The following is a 17,252-nucleotide window of genomic DNA, read 5'->3' on the forward strand; positions in this document are numbered from 1 at the left end:
CCGAAGGCCTCCGGAGCGTGCGAAGAGTTGGTAAGCTTTTGTCTTTCAGATGCCGGAATGCAGTGTGAAGACCTCCGGAGCGCACGAAGAGTAGGTAAGCCTTTGTCTTTCAGATGCCGGAATGCAGCGCGAGGCGTTGGTGACAGCCGATGGACCAGGTAAGTGAAGAGCTGTCACTGAAGACCGTAATGCTAACCTGTTCTTTCTTGTCTTTATAGGTGTTGCTGAAGACTGGATTCAGGATGGTAAGCCTTTTTCCTTAGGCCCAGGATCAGATGCAGAAGACACGATGAGCGTTCTGCTGCAGAGGATGCAGAATAACGCAAAGCAAGATTTATCCATCGGGTGTGGTTTAAATAGCCTCCTGTAGTGCTTAGGTGTCTCCTTCCACAGCCACGCCTAGGTAAGAAAAGAGTTCCTGCTTTCCAGAAGAGTTCCAGTGTTCTGAATCTAGGGAGTGGCTCCTGCCCCACCCAACAGGAAAAGTAGTTCCAAACAGAAGAGGATCAGAGGCTCAACTGGCAGGCAAGTAAGCAGCATGGTCTGCTGCAGGTAAGTCCACCCAAGCATTATGAGCCCGGCGCTTCCAGCGCTGGGACTGGGCATATTTATGAGCCTGGTGCCACTGGCGCCAGGACTGGGTCCAAAAGGTCCCAATTGGGACTGGTTGGCACTCGGAACCTGGGTTATGGATCTGCTTCCAAGGGAGTTGGGAAAACCCTGACCTTTTGGAAGCAGAGATCATGACACTACCACTCTGAGCACCCAATCAAAGTGAGTAATAGGTTTTTGGGGGAGGGGCCAGGTGCTGACATAATTTTACCTCAAAACGGGGGGGGGACACGTCTTGTGGGATTGGAGAATCTGGAGATCTTTGATTGTCCTGTATGATCCTTGTCGGTTTTTGTAAAACATTACAGTTTTAACTTGCCCTTGGCTGAGTCCTCTGTTTATTTTGTGGAATGGGTTGTTGGGCCCTCCGGAGCTGATCAGGAGAGCTCGTAGCCATCCTCAGACCTCTGGTATACCGTGACCTCTCCAACATGGTAGTGCCAATATAAGGCAATATCCCGACATAACAACAATCATGTTGCCGTTTTCCCTATAATGCCACCAATGCCGCCATGCTACTGCAGAAAACATTTTCATGCTGGCCACTACAGCCCAATAGCCCCATGTAAGAGCATTCAAATTGGAATTGCCTGTAATGCTAGTAACATTGCCATGCCACTGAATGAAAACATACCCATGCAGGCTGTGACAATAGAGGGTGATATTCCTATATAATAACACTCAGGTTGGCTGTGCCACAGCAAGCAGAACTATATCCCTATCACTATATGAAAACATGTCCATGCAGCCTGTACCAGTCTCGTCAAATACCCTCCTATGAGATGAAACACGTTGTTTTTTTACCATAATGCCAGTAATATTGCCATTCCACTGTATGACAACATGTCCCTCATGCAGGCTGTGCCACCATAAATCAGTCCCCCCACATGAGAACACCCAGATTACCTTTCCCAATAATGCCAATGATATTGCCAGTGCCATGCCACATAGAAAAAACCTGTCTATGCTGTTGTTTACCAATACCCCCCTTCCTCCACAGTGGCGCCGCACAGAATCTTGTCTTTGCACAAACACCTGACACTCTCTCCTTTCATCACATCGCACATAACACAGCATGCTCTTTTTCCTTAGAACTCACCAGGGGCTCAAAGAAGTTCTAACTAGGACTTAGAATAGGACCTGCCTATAACAGAAGTGCTACCCTAAGATTGTGACTAAGCTTCTGGGTTCTGGATCAATGGCAGCCCTGGAAGACAACGGTATGTATGTGTGTTCTGTGGAACGGTTTCAGGTGCCCCTGAGGTAAATTCCATAGTAGAGTAATTGGGGGTTCCTCCGTCTTAGTCCTGGAGGTCTATGATGCATGATGGCCGTCACATGTGCTCACCACTGTTCCTCAGCAGCACCATGCAGTCCTGATTGCTGCGCATTGACGCCATGGCTTTTCTCTGCTGGTCCCGCTCTCCCCTGTGTCCAATGAATCCTGCAGTGTAGGTTTGCGTGGGGCCGCAGCTTCCCTCTCTCCCTGTGCTGGTTTCTCACTCCCTTCTGCTGATCACTGGATGCTATGAAGCAGGTTGTTGTGGTCTGGTGTCACCTGGTGTCATTTGATTTCACATGATGGAGGCCACTGGATACTGATTCTCATTTTAATTCTTCTTGTTGGTTTCTCATTCAAATGATGTTTCTCTTAAAAAGAACACATGAACACTGGCAAGCATCTTGTATTGGAGGCATGCCTTGCTCAGCTGTGTGCTGCTACAAGGGGCACCAGGTGTGGGCAGGGCCCTCTCAACTTTTCTGTCCTCCACGGAGGTAGTACTGGTTCTGAATTTCTCCTTGGGCGGCCTCTAAACCCTGGCTGTAAGGGGTGCCCATCTCCACTTCACATGGCCAGTGTTGGTTGTGATTCAGTTGCACTGTGTGTTTCTTTGCTTGGACAAATAAGTTTTTCTCTTCTCTGGGCCACTTGCTCTACATTGTGAAATGTAATTCCTCAGTTCCCATGTGAGTAGGAGCTTGTCGTTTCTTCTGTATGAACCACATTCTGAAAAAAGAAAATATTGAAGGGTATTTTTCGGGCAAATCCAGTGTTCAGGTTTTTGCGAATCAGAAATCTGGTGCATTTCTGCTCACTTGCTGTCATCACAGTATAGCGTTCTTTCATTGATGGGTGAAATTTCGATGTTGTTTCCCCCCCCCCCCCGAGTTCATTTTAAAGAAAAAACTCATCAAAAATATATATAGGGGTGGGGGGGAGTTGGCAAAGTATATATAAGGGGTTGTTGGGAATAGGTAAAAAACAATAGGCGATGGGGAGCTTGCCCCCCACCAAAATAAAAATAAATCAATTTCGATGAGTTTTTTCAGTAAAAAATACTCAGAAAAAAAAAACATTGAAATTTCACCCATCGATGAAATGACATAGAACCGTCATTACTCCACCTTTCCATGCATACGTTGGTTTATTTGTATTTTTCAAACCACTTGACCTATTTTCTGAGCACCAATTGCACTCCTTTATGAACTGGTGCACCTTTGAAATGCACAATTTTATGAATGGGGTGCATCTATTTCTGGTGCATTTGTGGGGCATCTCTGATTTGTGCACTTTTTTATTTTTTAAAATCTGGCCCCTAAAGTGTCTGGTAAAATGATTCTATATAATTTTAAAACTGTTATGTTCTCTACGAGTTTCTTTAATATGGAAAACCACCCAGACAGACTCTCTTCTCTTGCCGCCACATTATTGTTGCCATTGTCCCAAATGTACGTGGATATTTCCCGGGGGAAAAAGGATCAGTGCCCTAATGTTTCCCCCTGAAAGAACTGTTCCATGCAATTCCATGTTGTACCCAGTGTTCCCCAGTTCTTTAGATCCAATGTTTCCATGCTGGAGAGTGGAAGGCAATGGTCGAGAATTACATGATGGATGCCCCAATCTATTTGACATCTAAGATTGTTCCCCACTTCCCACTCGCACTGTGCGTTCCAAGGCCCATGGTCTATTAGTAATACCTTTCTCATGAACAACTACTCGGTGCGATGGACGGTTGGCCCATGCGGGTCCTCGTGCCAAAACAAATCTTTACCAAGGTTCCGAAAGCAATTGAAAACGTATCTGTTGGAATACATTCTGTGGCTAGTCAAAGCAGGTAACCTATTGCATTCATATGTCATTCCATCTGCGCCTAGATGCAGTTTTCTGCCAGGCTCCCCTTGGGGATACGCGGATTAGAAATCAAATCAAAGCGGGATAAATAATCGTCATGTCCATGTCCTCAAGCTGGATGGCAGATTTGGGAGCAGAATCCATCAGGGTTAGGCATGGCTTAGTTGACCATCCATGTCTCCACACGTATGTTCACCTTATTGTCAAGATACAGATATTAGCCAGCAGGCACAGAAGTGGTGACTAATGTGGAGGTGAGAGGAAGAAACTGTGAGGAAGGACTCCTTTGGAGAGGCTGCAGGGACATTGATTAGCCAATCCTCCTTCGATTCCTACCCCAGAAAGAACATAATGAAATGTGTTCATATTGTAGTACCTGGGGATGTTTGCCACTCCCTCTCCCACACATCCCTACTTGCAATCCCAATTAAAAGATGACTTTTGAGGGCCTGGCAAATGAGGTACATTTGGCATCATGCCTTTTATATGAGCTGCTTCTTTTTTCACTCCCCTTTTTACTTTTAAAAACAGATTGAATTTAGAAATGTTACTTTATGGGGTAGATGCCCTTCCTTAAGTGAACATTGTGGGGCTGTCAAGACGTGGGATGCGCCACGTTCCCTGACAGCCACGCCTTTCACAGAAGCACCATCACAACCAGATGGTCTTCACTCCCATATGAAGGGATCATGGAAGTTCTAGGCTAGGCCTTGGGTGGGATTCAGCTGCTCTTCTTTCCTTTAGCGAAATGAAGCTGTTGTGTCAGTGCACAGGACCTGCCAGTGGTCCCCACGCAGTTCCTTTTGACATTGTGGTGTGGAAACAGATCACTCATAGAATGTACACTGTTGGACTTCAGGTATCAAGTCTTCTTCCACTGATGAGCCTCAGGTGTAAAGTGCTCGCCCTTATACTCTGCCATAGCACAGGTGAGTCGTGCACTGCTCGGCTCAGCCTTAGATGTGGCTGTTCACTTGTTTACTTTCCCCGATTGCTGCAGGGCCCACTTCAGCAGTTCACCCCTCATACTGGCTCTCCTTCGGTGGCATCTGGTGTTATTGGGAGCAGTGAGGCAGGGGCAGAGGAAGAGAATAACTGCTTGTTGTTTGCAGTTGTGTTTCTTTAGCCTTGCATTAGTTACCTCTTGCCTAGTGAAGTTGAGCAAGGTCCTTTCATTGCCTTCTGCAGTTGTCTGGTCCCGGCGCAAGTGCATACAAACAGTCCACTCCTTTTCAGGCCGTCTGATATGAACATGCGAGCACCACTCACACTGTCAATCATCTGTTTGGAGACCACCCCAAGTGACCTCATCAAGCCACCCCTATGAAAAATGTCTTGGAGCGCCAGTGACCATCACTGCGATAAAGAGCTGCAAGGTGGCTGCTGGTCACAGTCAGGACCTATACAAGGCTTGTTGACTGTGATTTGAGGGTTCGGGCAACACCAAAACAGCTTAGGCGGGTGAGAGCAGTTAGCATTGTGACTTGACTTTCAGAGGCAAACCTGGAACCTATCCTGCCCACGGGTGTCATTTTGGGGGTACCTAGGGGCATGAACTGGAACCCCTGGCAACTCCCGTGCTACCCATGGCATGGCACTGTCCTTGTGACCTCTGGCTCAGGAAACCGTGGGGCAGTGCCGTAAAACTATCATCAGCCACAATTCTGAGACATGTGAGACTAGACTTGGCATAAGGTGTAGCAGCTGTGCTTTTGAAACCATACCTTGGCTATAGTGGCGATGCATAATGTGGCAGTACCAGGGGGCGTTTGCGGTTCGCATGACATGGGTTGGCAGCATGTAGACATGCGAGGCTGTACATATTATGGCTATATGTGGCATATGGGGATAACAGGAATAAGAGAGCAGTATCTGCGTATAGAAGGAAACACTTGGCATAGGATATAACTGCCGTGTGAAGCTGTATCTGGCATAAGATGGCAGCAACTGGCCACATCGAGCTTTACGGGCCTGTGAAGTCTGTGCCATTGCCCTGCGCTCGTTTCGCTGTGTACCCCTGTCACATCATGGATCCACCCACAGCAATTACAGGCAGCAGTAAAAAGTAATATCTTGTCAGCTTTGGTTACTATCTGCTTTTTTTATCAATCTCATGTGTAATTAAGTTGTATGTTTACATCTTCATGGTAAAATGACTTGAGACATCACTTCAGCTGATGTCATCAGGGTGAAGGCCCAGGTGACAGTGATTGCTCTGATGCAGTTGGGCATGTGATGTCACTTTCGTCGGCATTTTGGCGTAATGATGTTCATGCTCCTGAGTGAGCACTTTCTTTCAGCTGATTACACATCTCCCGGGCTTTTTTAAGATACACCTTAAGGAGAAAAGTGGGAAAAGACTATGGGCCTCATTACGACCCAGGCGGTAAGTTACCGCCTGGGCCGTGACTTTACCACCATGGCGTAAACTACGTTTACGCCATGGTGGTTGGCGGACTTACCGCCCCATTCCGAGGTCGGCGGGGCGGTAAGTCCCCAATCCCCATTTACCCTTCCCCATTCCCATTTTTGCCCCATAGGGCATAATGGGAGTGGGGAAGGCGTTAATTACGCCACCGTAAATTACGGTGGCGTAATTAACTCCATGGTCCCTTAGCGCCATGGATTTTAACACCCGCTAAAAGCAGGTGTTAAAAGCGCCATGGCGCTAAGGGACCCCGTAATTGGCGGTAAGGGGTCGGCGCAGCTAACGCTGGCGCTAACCCCTTACCGCCAGGGTCGTAATGAGGCCCTATTACTTTGTCTTGCCAAAGTGCAGGTGACCCGTAACGTCTTTTAAAGGCAATCCTATAGGTTGGGCTTGATCGTTGATCCCTAAATTTATCTGAGAAATCGGTATGGGCTTGTCATACTGCCTATGGGTTTTTTATGACCGTCCCACACAGTGCTTGATCCTTTACACAGTTTGAATATTGTTCATGTGTTTCACTGTATTAGGTCAAGAGACCTTCTTCAAAAAAGCGAGGAAGAAAAAACGATTTAGGAAGTCTGCTCTGTGACTGCACAGAAGGGTCTTTCTAAGTTGAACAATGAGCCCCTGTGATGCACCCAATGCATGCAGGGGCCTGCAGGGGCTGGCAGGCATGCCAGGACCCGGAATCGGCCACGAGGGAGAACGGGTAAGTGGATATGTATGTGGTTCTGTGTGTGTTGGGTGTTCGTGTTTGTGCGTGTGTGTTTGTTTTCGTGTTGGAGGGGAGGTTGTTGGGAGGGGAGGGAGGCGGCATAGGCCGAGGGAGGTGGAGCGTTCCTGGGGTGTAACCCCCAATTTGGAGTGAATCCGGAAGAGTGGGTGGGGGAGCAAAAAAATGTCATTATTTGTAGGCCACCTAAAATAGGCTGAAAAAAATCTGTCTTTTGGTTAGGCGACCTACAAAAATAAAAATAATGACATAGGGCCTCATTACACGGACGGCGGTGGACCAAGGTGCTATTAGCACCTTGGTCCATGCCGGTAAAATACCGGCACCGCCTTGGTGGAAAGGGGAATTACCGCCCTATTCCAAGGTTGGTGGGGCGGTAATTCCCCCTTCCCCCATTGCCCTTCCCCATTCCCATTTTTGCCCCATAGGGCATAATGGGAATGGGGAAGGTGCTAATTACGGCACCGCAAATTGCGGTCCGTACTTAGCTCCCTGGTCCCTTTGCGGGTTGGTTCTCCAACCCGCAAAGGGACCTCGTAGTAAGGCGGTAAGGGTTAACGGTCACCGGTACCATTAACGGTGACCGTTAACCCTTACCGCCATCTATGTAATGAGGCCCATAGAACCGTGTTTCACATATCCCCTGTGGTTAGGTGCACTGCCTCAACTGACAGTTCAAAAGTCTACCCTGAACCAAAAACTGATTATATGTTGCTGATGGTGTAGAGAAACCAGTGGCTCTCCGGGTGCTTTGGCTGTAAATGAAAACATTTGGAGAGCTGAGGCTTGCTTACGCCTGCTCTTAAGTAAGCATCACCAAAATCCTAGTTCCTCATTCCACTGCCTGGCATTGCGAGCCGCATTAGCTTTTAAGTTAATATTTGCCTTACAATGCTTTGTGGATTCTTTTGTCCCAAGTCCAGTACAGACTTTTGAGCCTGTAAGATTTAAAGATAAAATGTACCTGCATACAAAAACGTACTTGTTTGTTGAACAAATGTGTCTAAGCGGTCACTGGACTTACCTTCCTCCCCTAACCATTTGTATGCAGGGACGTCATTTCACCAAAAGGACAGGGGCAACGGAAGTGACATCACATGACCCTTGGCCTCTATTGAAATCACAGGAAGTGATGTCATTTGACACCAGCGCAAAGTGATATCACGGGAAGCGATGGAACACGACCTTTCACCCCTTGACAAAACAGGAAGTGATATCACATGGCATTGTTGCTAAGTACACTATGAACAATATGGTTACGATATCACTACAATGTGATATACATTTCATACAAGAATGGATCGCCATATGTATCGTTAAGATCAGTGTGTATAGGTTTACCAAATTACTGTGAATGCAAGCAGACGTCTATGGCCAAATGATAATGATGTGTTATTATATAGCACTTACACTTAAACGCTTTATATAGAACAAATATACATACAATATCACCCAACCTGTGTTGGTACTCACTTATCGACCTCAGAAGGATGAAAGTCGGAGTTGAGGTCTTTAAGAACAGACTAAATCTGTGACTCACCCCCTGAAGTGCGCCTGAAATAGACCTTTAATGAGTCTATGCAATTATTGTATAAAATTCCAGAAAGACACATTATTTGGTATTCCTATTCTTTCTTATTTAAGGTCACTGACTCGCATTAAAAATAACACACCACTTATTTTTTGTTTTTTTATGGGTAGCAAGGGAGACCCCAGGGAGAAACCCCTAAATGATGTCCCTGTTTATATGTCGCAAAACTGTGTACATGGTCTTTATTTTATCGCCCCGCATTAAGGAATAGACAAATTCGACACCTGTAATCTGGATTCTTCATTCTTCATTTCTAGGGGGCTTAGATGCAAAGTCCCATCAAGGGCCATTGGCCGGAATCATCTTGTTGTTTCCGGAACACTCTCAAATGAGGGCAAGATCCTGCTGAGGTGAGTCCTCAATGGTTTCCTGCACGAGCCTTAGCTGAAGTGACCGTCTAGAGGCTTTCACCAGGCTAGAGGATGGATGTAGACCCACTACCTTGGCCAATACTGCTACCTATACTTGTTCTTGAATGAACCTGCACCCATCCGAATTTCCTACCCCTCTTCCAAGTTCAAAATCTTTAGATCACCTTAACCCCTAAGACTATTTTATTAAAATGAGGTTGTAGGATGAGGAACTCCATTCCCCTTTCTGCTGACCTACATTTCCAGGATGGGGGACATAAGATGTGATGCTGTGAAGCAATACTACATTGAGCTTGACACCGATGAGCAAATGCCAGCAGAGCATTGCAGTGATGATCTTGAGATGAGACAGTGCTGGTGTTCCTATTTTCCAGATAGCATACATGCTTATATGAAGTTATCTTCTGCGAGCACTGGAATAGACTGGCTTTCTATGTCTTGTTTTTGTGATAGGATTCAAGATTTCCTCTTCCCTTCATGCTGCCATCCAGTTGTCCCATCTAACAGCTGGATAGTCTTCCTGAGATGCACTAGGTTTTGATGAACATTTCTGGAACACGCATCAACCTTTTTTGGCATTATCTGAAATGCAGAAACAGAACATACACAAGCAGGAAGTGAGACGGGTGACAGGTCCAGTGGCCTCAAGAACACACCAACTTGCAGAGAAGGCTCAAGGGTCTTTGTTAATGATTTGTCGGAGGAGGGACTCAGTAATTGCCATCCCTCTCTCTCTCATCTGTCCTCGGCGATTCCCTCCCCAGCCCAGACATCCCTAAAAACCAGGATTGGCACTAGATATTAGAACCGTTACTATCTAACTAACTGCATGAATGGTTGTGATGGCCTAGTGGCAAACGCTGGCACAGTTTGCCTTTGGAAACAATCTAGTTAAATCCTAACCAAAGTCCCACAAATAAAAATCACAACTGGGTTATGTCCCTTTTGGATACCCAGGCTCCATTTGTCCTTTTCTCAAACCCCTTTACCCCTTTTCCTACATCTCTCTGTCTCTCCCTTCCTTCATCATACGCTGCTCCCTGCTACTCCTCTGACCATCTCTCCCCTCTCAATACCTCTTCTATCTCTCCTCTGGACCTATCTCCCCCTCTCTACTGCCTACCCCCACCCACCAATCTTACACTCTATTGCGTTCTCTCCTTCTCTCCACTGCTCAGCACTACTTTCCGCTTTTGCTACCTGCTACTACTGTCTCCTCCCACCCCACTCCACTACATCTCCGTCCACATCTCCTCCCACCCGACTCAACTCCACCACACCACTAAATTCCTCTCTCTTATAGCGCCTCTACTTCTACTACTCTCTGCTACATTCTCCTCCTACTGCATCCACTCCACAATACTATGATCCTCTCCCACTACTCTACATTCCACCCACCTTCTCCACAGTCATCTACCATTCACTCTCCCAGTCACCATTCTCAATCACCCCAATAGCAATGACCTACTCTCACCCTTGATCTTACTCCTCACCTTGCAGGCACTCTCACACCTAAGTACCACTTTCTCTTAGCAACCCATACCTGACATTGCACAAACTCTCGACAATTTACCTCCACGCTCTGCTACACCATGCTTCCTCCACCAGATATATCATTCCTCTTGCTCCTCCTTGACCTCACTTGAATAATCCACGCTGGCCTGGTCTCCCTGCCACTTTTTACCCTCCCTCTCTCCCTACCATTGTTCCTCCCCATCAGCTGGTTCCCCATGCTAACAGCTGACTTGCTTTTTTTCTAGAGGTGGGGCTATAGGCGGAAAAACAGATATAACAGGCTTAAGCCCCACCCACTTTTTTGTCTTTGCGTGCGTCAGCATTTGATAATGGCGACTGCTCCAAACATACTAAATTTTAGAGTTTGCATGTCTGACTGTAATTGGAAATGGCAGTTCCTGAAAGGTGCAGTCAGTCTATAAAAGGTGCAGTCAGTCCCAGCAAGTTGGCTTAAAGTGCCTGGCTTGATGGTTTGATAGGCGGACCGCTCTACAGTCTGACTAGAGGAACAATTCCCTTTGAAGTTCATGTCCTTGTAGTGCCGAGGGCCTGGATTGCCAGATGGAGAGGGTGATTGCTCATCAGAGGTGTAGTTCCTCCCTGGCTCTCTACACGTTGGGTTGCTCACTCTTTCTTCCCCTGCCAAGCCTTCTGGGAAATGTAGTCCTAGGGGTCAAAAAGGAAGAGACTAGCCAGCCTTGTGCATAATATCTGTTGTGCTAGAAGCAGTGGTACAAAGTGAATTCATACAGGAACAGGGTGAAGGGACAGGGACTGAGAACAAGGGACAGGGACAACTCTCACATCCCATTTCTGGGGCAGAACTCACTTGGGCGACTCCCGTGATGTGCCTACTATCCCAGGTGGTTGAGAGGAGTCATAATCACACATGACTGGGCTATATCCCCCAGGGCCGGCCCTAGGATTTGCAGGACCAAGTGCAGCAAATTAAGTGCGGCCCCCGTAATTTGCATCTGATAAAATTACAGGAAGTGACATCACAGGAAGTGACATCACAATATAATGACCACTACATATGTAGGCAGCAGCGAAAACATGGTAATCCGAGAGGAGAATTTCCAATAACTACACTAGCAAAGTATAAAAGATGCCCACCTTTTAAGCCCAACAATTTATAATGAAATATTCCAAAGAAAACAAAATCCAAAATTTGAGATGTTTGCTTTAATGGCACTTTTATGGGTCCTTGTGGGTATGCGTCTGCATTGGAAACATGACAACCTGGTGTTAAATCCCAGTAGCTGAACACTTGAGCAAGCAAACTTTTTTGTAATGCTGGCCTCAAAAACACAGACCCGGGGTTGTGTCTACCCGTTGAAAAAAGTGGATGGACGCTGTCTACCAACATATATCGACTTGTGCCCTGAAAATCAGTACAGGGCTAGAACAAGAGAAAATATCCCCTTCAGTCTCCAGGATGACAACCTCTCTTGTCACATCATTGGCAAATATTCATGGCCCATTTGCATGCTTCATGTACAATGCTGAGGAACATGTTACATTGTACTTAAACACTTTTTAGCTTGGTAAATATAAACATGTGCAAATAAGGCAAATAGCTAAACGGTTTTGTGCAATATGTTTAATTGTGCTGGAGGAAGGCACAGATTTTAGGCAACTTACTGCTGCTTTGCATGTGCTTTCAAAATAAAAATGCCCCTTTGCAGTTCTTAACACAACAATGGTCTCTTAGATAGGCCATCAATAGTAAATTGCACCCACTTTAAACGCCCTGCTCTAAGAAAGAGATCAGCAGTCCTTATGAGGCCCACAGCGCCTATTGGGTTGCTGGGAGGACATTTGTCTTTCCAGAGTCGCAAGAAAGGAGGTTGACAAGTTACCTCATTGGAAGAAACAAAAGGGAGTCAAACCTCAAGGGAAATCCGCTTTTGAATAAGATATTCTGGCAAGCTTCGCCGTCATCATGCATGCTTCAGCATGTGCCGCCCGCGCGCTCAGAGTGGACTGCAACAAGCTATGGGACTCTGAGCACATGGCTCATGCTGCAGCCTGCCAGAGGGAGTCAACGGCACCCTCGACCAGGGCCCAAGCAGACACAGGGCCAAGTGCAGCCGCACATGCTGCACATGCCTAGCGCCGGACGGATATCCCCGTCACAGAAGTCCATATACTAGGTGTAATGGTAGAGAGAAGCCTAAATGCCAAGCTCTGCTGTTAGTGTAACAGTGCAGAGAAACGTTGATGTCAAGCTCTGCACCAAGTGTAACGGTTTAGACCAACTTAGAGGAGGATAGCTCAGCGACAACACGTATGTCTTTGAAGCACGACAACGCGATGCAACACAGGTTTGAATCCCGGTCCTGCACTTCGCGACTGTTCTCCGGTGTTAAGCACGCTATAAAAGATTAGAGACTAAGGGCCTCATTCTAAATCGGCAGCTGTGGTAAAAACGTGTTGGTGTTTATGGATACCAGCACTTTACTGCACCGGCCGACTACAGGTTTGCCGGTGGGGCACCTGGGTTAGGCGCCCTATCGGCAAATAAAGCCATCTTTACCAGCACCGGCATTGCCAGTGCAAGTAATGATGGCAAATCCCCTCATGGAGTCCTATGGGACTCCATGAATGGGGATTAACACTGTCCTTCCGGCACCCGTAATTCGGCTGCAATGCCGTTGGACCGGGTGCCAGAAACACTAACTACATTTGACGGTATCCTGGCAGCTCTACCTCCAGGATACCCGCAAAGGTAGAATGAGGCCCTAAGCTCTGCACTTGGTTTACTAGTGGAAAGCAACTTCACGTTCTTTTAGGATTGCCCCTGCTCTCTGTCAAGGGAGTTGCTAGGACTGGAAAAGACCCGGGGCTAAGCTGATTTTGGAACTGTTGGGACTGGGGGCTAGCTAGTCTTTTGGCTGTAGCTCCTGAGATTCTATCCGGGGCTACAACCAAAAGATCAGGGGCTAGAGTCCCCTTAGCCCCCCCACCCTAGCAATGCCCCGCTCTCTGTTATTGCCTACTTTTTGCGTCAATAAATACAAAATAAAGTGGTTTATTCTGGCTCCACAATGCAGCATTTTCTGTGTTCCAATGTCAAAGAATGGATTTGTGATGGGTGTTTTTATGGGGGATGAGCTATGTCTCCTCCCAAAATGACAGTGCTCGAGAGTTCCGTTGTAGTTGTAAAGGCGTAAATCCCACCCGATGCTGCAGATTACGGTACAATTTTTTTTTAATAACATTTGTTTTAGTCTTCAGTTTTTAAGTATTATTGTTTATCTGGAAGTACCTTTTAGATTATGACATTTTTCATACTTTTAAGTTTTTCAGGCTGTTTTTCCCTCATCCGTATAGTTAATATTTGAGACAAAGAAAATTCCCTTCACGTTTCTTGCAGCTCAATTTTTTTTATCAGAATTGTTTTGGTTCACAAAATATCCACATCATAGATCGAGCCTATATCATGTCTAACTTGAAAAATGAAATGGATTTGCAATTGGTTCAAAAGTGTCTTTATCTCAAGCTAGAGGCATTTTTTTTGCGACTTCCTTTGACTCGATGCCACCTTAGAGACACAGGATATGATGCCAGCCAGGTGATCAGCTCTTGGATTTCATGGCATAGTTTTATCAGTCTAACATGACTTTCCTTGCATGTCCTACTGAAAGGTGTCTTAGAATATCCTGAGAAGCACCCAGCCATTATGACTTTACTACAGCTAGGGTGCTAAAACCATGTGGTGGCCTGCCACAGGTCACCAGGGCGGGCCACACCAAGTGCCGGGTTCACCCCGCTGGACAATTAGGCTGCGGGCTCTCAGCAACCACGAGTTAGGGGGCACCCTACAATATCCGGATCACCAGGGGGCACCCAGCATGTGGCAGCCTCGGCTCTGGGGGCACCCAAGCCGGAGTTGCGGGACCAGGCCGTGGTCACACGGCAAACCAAGGTTAACAAACAGCACAGACACGAGTTGCCACTTCCTGGGGCTCTGTTGCACTGGCTCTCACATGCCTGGGCGTGGCCCAGTTCCAGGATTTGGTCAAGACCCAGACCTGGGACCCTGAGGACCTGTTTTCGCAACTTTGCTGAGCTACAGCCGTAGATTATCTGATCCCTGATCTCATCATCCACGAAGTTGCCATGGGCGCAGGACAACGCGATTCTGCAAAGCTTGCCATGAAATGCGTCAAGGCTCTCCCCTTCTTCTTGCCTCACACATTCCATCCTACACCATTTATAATTCCCGATGACCACGGGCACGTACTCATTCAGTGCTGCAATGGCTGCGTCATTCGATTGGTGTCTGGGCCACAAGGCTTTGAACAGTCTCTGGACGGCCGGGCCGGCTGAATACAGAAGCGTTGGGCGTTTAGCTCTGTCCTTGATCTCAACAGCCTCGAAATACAGTTCTAGGTTTTCCACCGACGCCGTCCAACAGGGTCCAAGACAGGCCGGAGCCCCCACCACATCAAACGGATACAAAGGCGCCAGCTGCACATTCTGGCGGTATACACCTTCATTGTCGTTATCCCCCATCCTGGTTACTGGGCGTTCTGGATGATGGGCCCCTGGCTTAAAAGACCAACCTGGAAGTCACAGAGGGTGCACAAGCACTCCTTATGGAGCAGCTACCCGTACGGGTTACTTGGTGAAGAATGGGGAGCTTCTGCGAGGGGTGATGGGCCCCCCAGAGGTGCTTCCTGCTTGATGGTCCTCCCGGGCTGATGGGGTCCCCAGTTGAGGATCTGGCAGTGCTGTCCACACTGCGGCGCTATTTGCTCCACAGGCAAGGCAACAGACACAGACCTTCCCACTCACAGGGCGCACAAGCACAAGCGTGGAGCCGCAACCCCTGTTGGTTTTTTTCTTTTTTCAGTGACTCCAGGCAAGAGACATTTTCTTCTCCCTTTTTTTGGATTCTGCAACCTCCCACCACGATCTCCTCTAGGGTCGAAAAAAAGCAGAAAGACTGTGGTGCTTTATTTCAGACTCCCCTCATGTCACTGTGAGGCCTCACGTGCTGCCTGCATGCATAACAAAGATGCCGGCCCATGCACGTGGCACGGACCGTTGCATTTATCTTTACTTCAATCACTGCCGTGGGCCCAGGTGATGGTAGGCCACGCCCTCTTTTCGAGGCTGCCACGGGCCTCAGGTTCCTTGGATACACCTGCAAACAAAATAAATTACTGACATTGTTTCGAGCTGTTGCGGACCCGGCATTGAAATATTGCGGCTTGATCACTTATTGTATTTTCACTGCTGCGGCCCAGTCTTCGTGGGACACGCCCACCTTGCTTTGCTGCAGCTGAAATTTTTTTTTTCTCGTTCTCCGTCACGGCCCGTTCACTGCAGGGAGTCGCCAGCTATCCACAGTGCTCCATCTCCCTCATGCGCTCTTTGTTGCGCAGTGAGCCATCGCGCGACGACTAGCTGCTCCTCACCCTCACCATCGCTGCTGCAGCACGGGGATCACCAGGCTCTGCCCCTTTTCTTCGTGCGTCTGCTGCTCCAAGGTCCATGCGGCCGACGCTGCTTCTAATCAGGGGGCACCTCAGCATCAACCGCGGGCACTAGGAGGCCCGTGGATGCACACAGCACGGGGCCCTGGGCCACCCGTAGCGGCCGATGCTGCTTCCTCTTTCCATGAGGCCTCTGCCACCACCACACTCCTTTATTTCGCCGCCTCCTTGAAGGAGGCTTCTTCCGGCGCGCAAACGGATGTGCGCGGGACCCAGACCACCTCATCGCCAATGTGGTGGCCCGCCACAGGTCACCAGGGCAGCCACACCAAGTGCCGGGATCAGCCGGCTGCACAATTAGGCTGCGGGCTCGCAGCAACCACGAAGCAGGGAGACCCTGCAATATCCGGAAAACACCGGATATTGAGACAATAGCTGCGGGCACTCAGCATGTGACAGCATCGACTCTGGGGCACCCGGGCTGGGGGCTGCATGATCAGGCCGTGGTCACACAGCACGCCAAGGTTAACAAACGACACAGGCACGAGTTGTCACTTCCTGGTGCTCTGCTGCTCTGGCTCTCACTTGAATAACAGGCTCGTTTTTGATGTGCTCGCTGAATTAATAATTACCTCCACCTTTTCTGAGAAGGTACAATAATCGAGTATTATCTCCAATATAGAAATATCTAATTCTGGGGTATTTACCCCAAGCAATATTTTCTAAATACTGCATGATTTAAATATTACCTATGTTATAATGGGACTATTCTGTAAAGAAAAAAGGCAGTGCATAAAATGCTGCTTATATTTTCCAGGTCCACCACACTCATAACGAGCCCCATTATACATGTCTGCACCATCAATTTATAAATGGCTGGATATGTTACACCTTTTCTGTCACGATAATATGAACTGCGTGTACAGCCTTGAAGAGCGCCATTTAACAAGCCTCCACTTGGTACGCTGTGCATAGTGGCAATCGGAGCAGCTCGTTATGCACGTCTGCTTTGTCAAGTATCCCTTCCTATGCTTTTTGTGTGGGCTGGAGAAATCGATGTGGCCGGAAGAACGCTGGCGCCACACCTTTCTGTTCGTGGGCAGTGTCTTGGAACAAGGCAGTTCTCTGTAATGTGTCAGTGACATTGAACAATGCCATTTTTAATATCCGTAATGCGACATCACCGTGGGTGGACTTCCTCTGTTAATTAAGAACACTAATGACCTTTTAACAAATGGCTCCGGCGGTGCCATTGGCGTCTGCCGCTCAGGTTGCCAGGCAGGAAGAGTGTGTGGCTGTGCAAACTGGAATTAAGTCCTCTTTCAGTTGTCATTTGCTACACAGCATGTACTGCAAAATGCCCTGCATTATGCAACTGGCTCCCCAAACTGAAACCGCTCTGCTCATTATCCCGCTCGC

The sequence above is a fragment of the Ambystoma mexicanum genome, chromosome 12, assembly GCF_040938575.1.
Source record: "Ambystoma mexicanum isolate Mex_15411 chromosome 12, UKY_AmexF1_1, whole genome shotgun sequence".
In the NCBI taxonomy this organism is placed as follows: Eukaryota; Metazoa; Chordata; class Amphibia; order Caudata; family Ambystomatidae; genus Ambystoma; species Ambystoma mexicanum.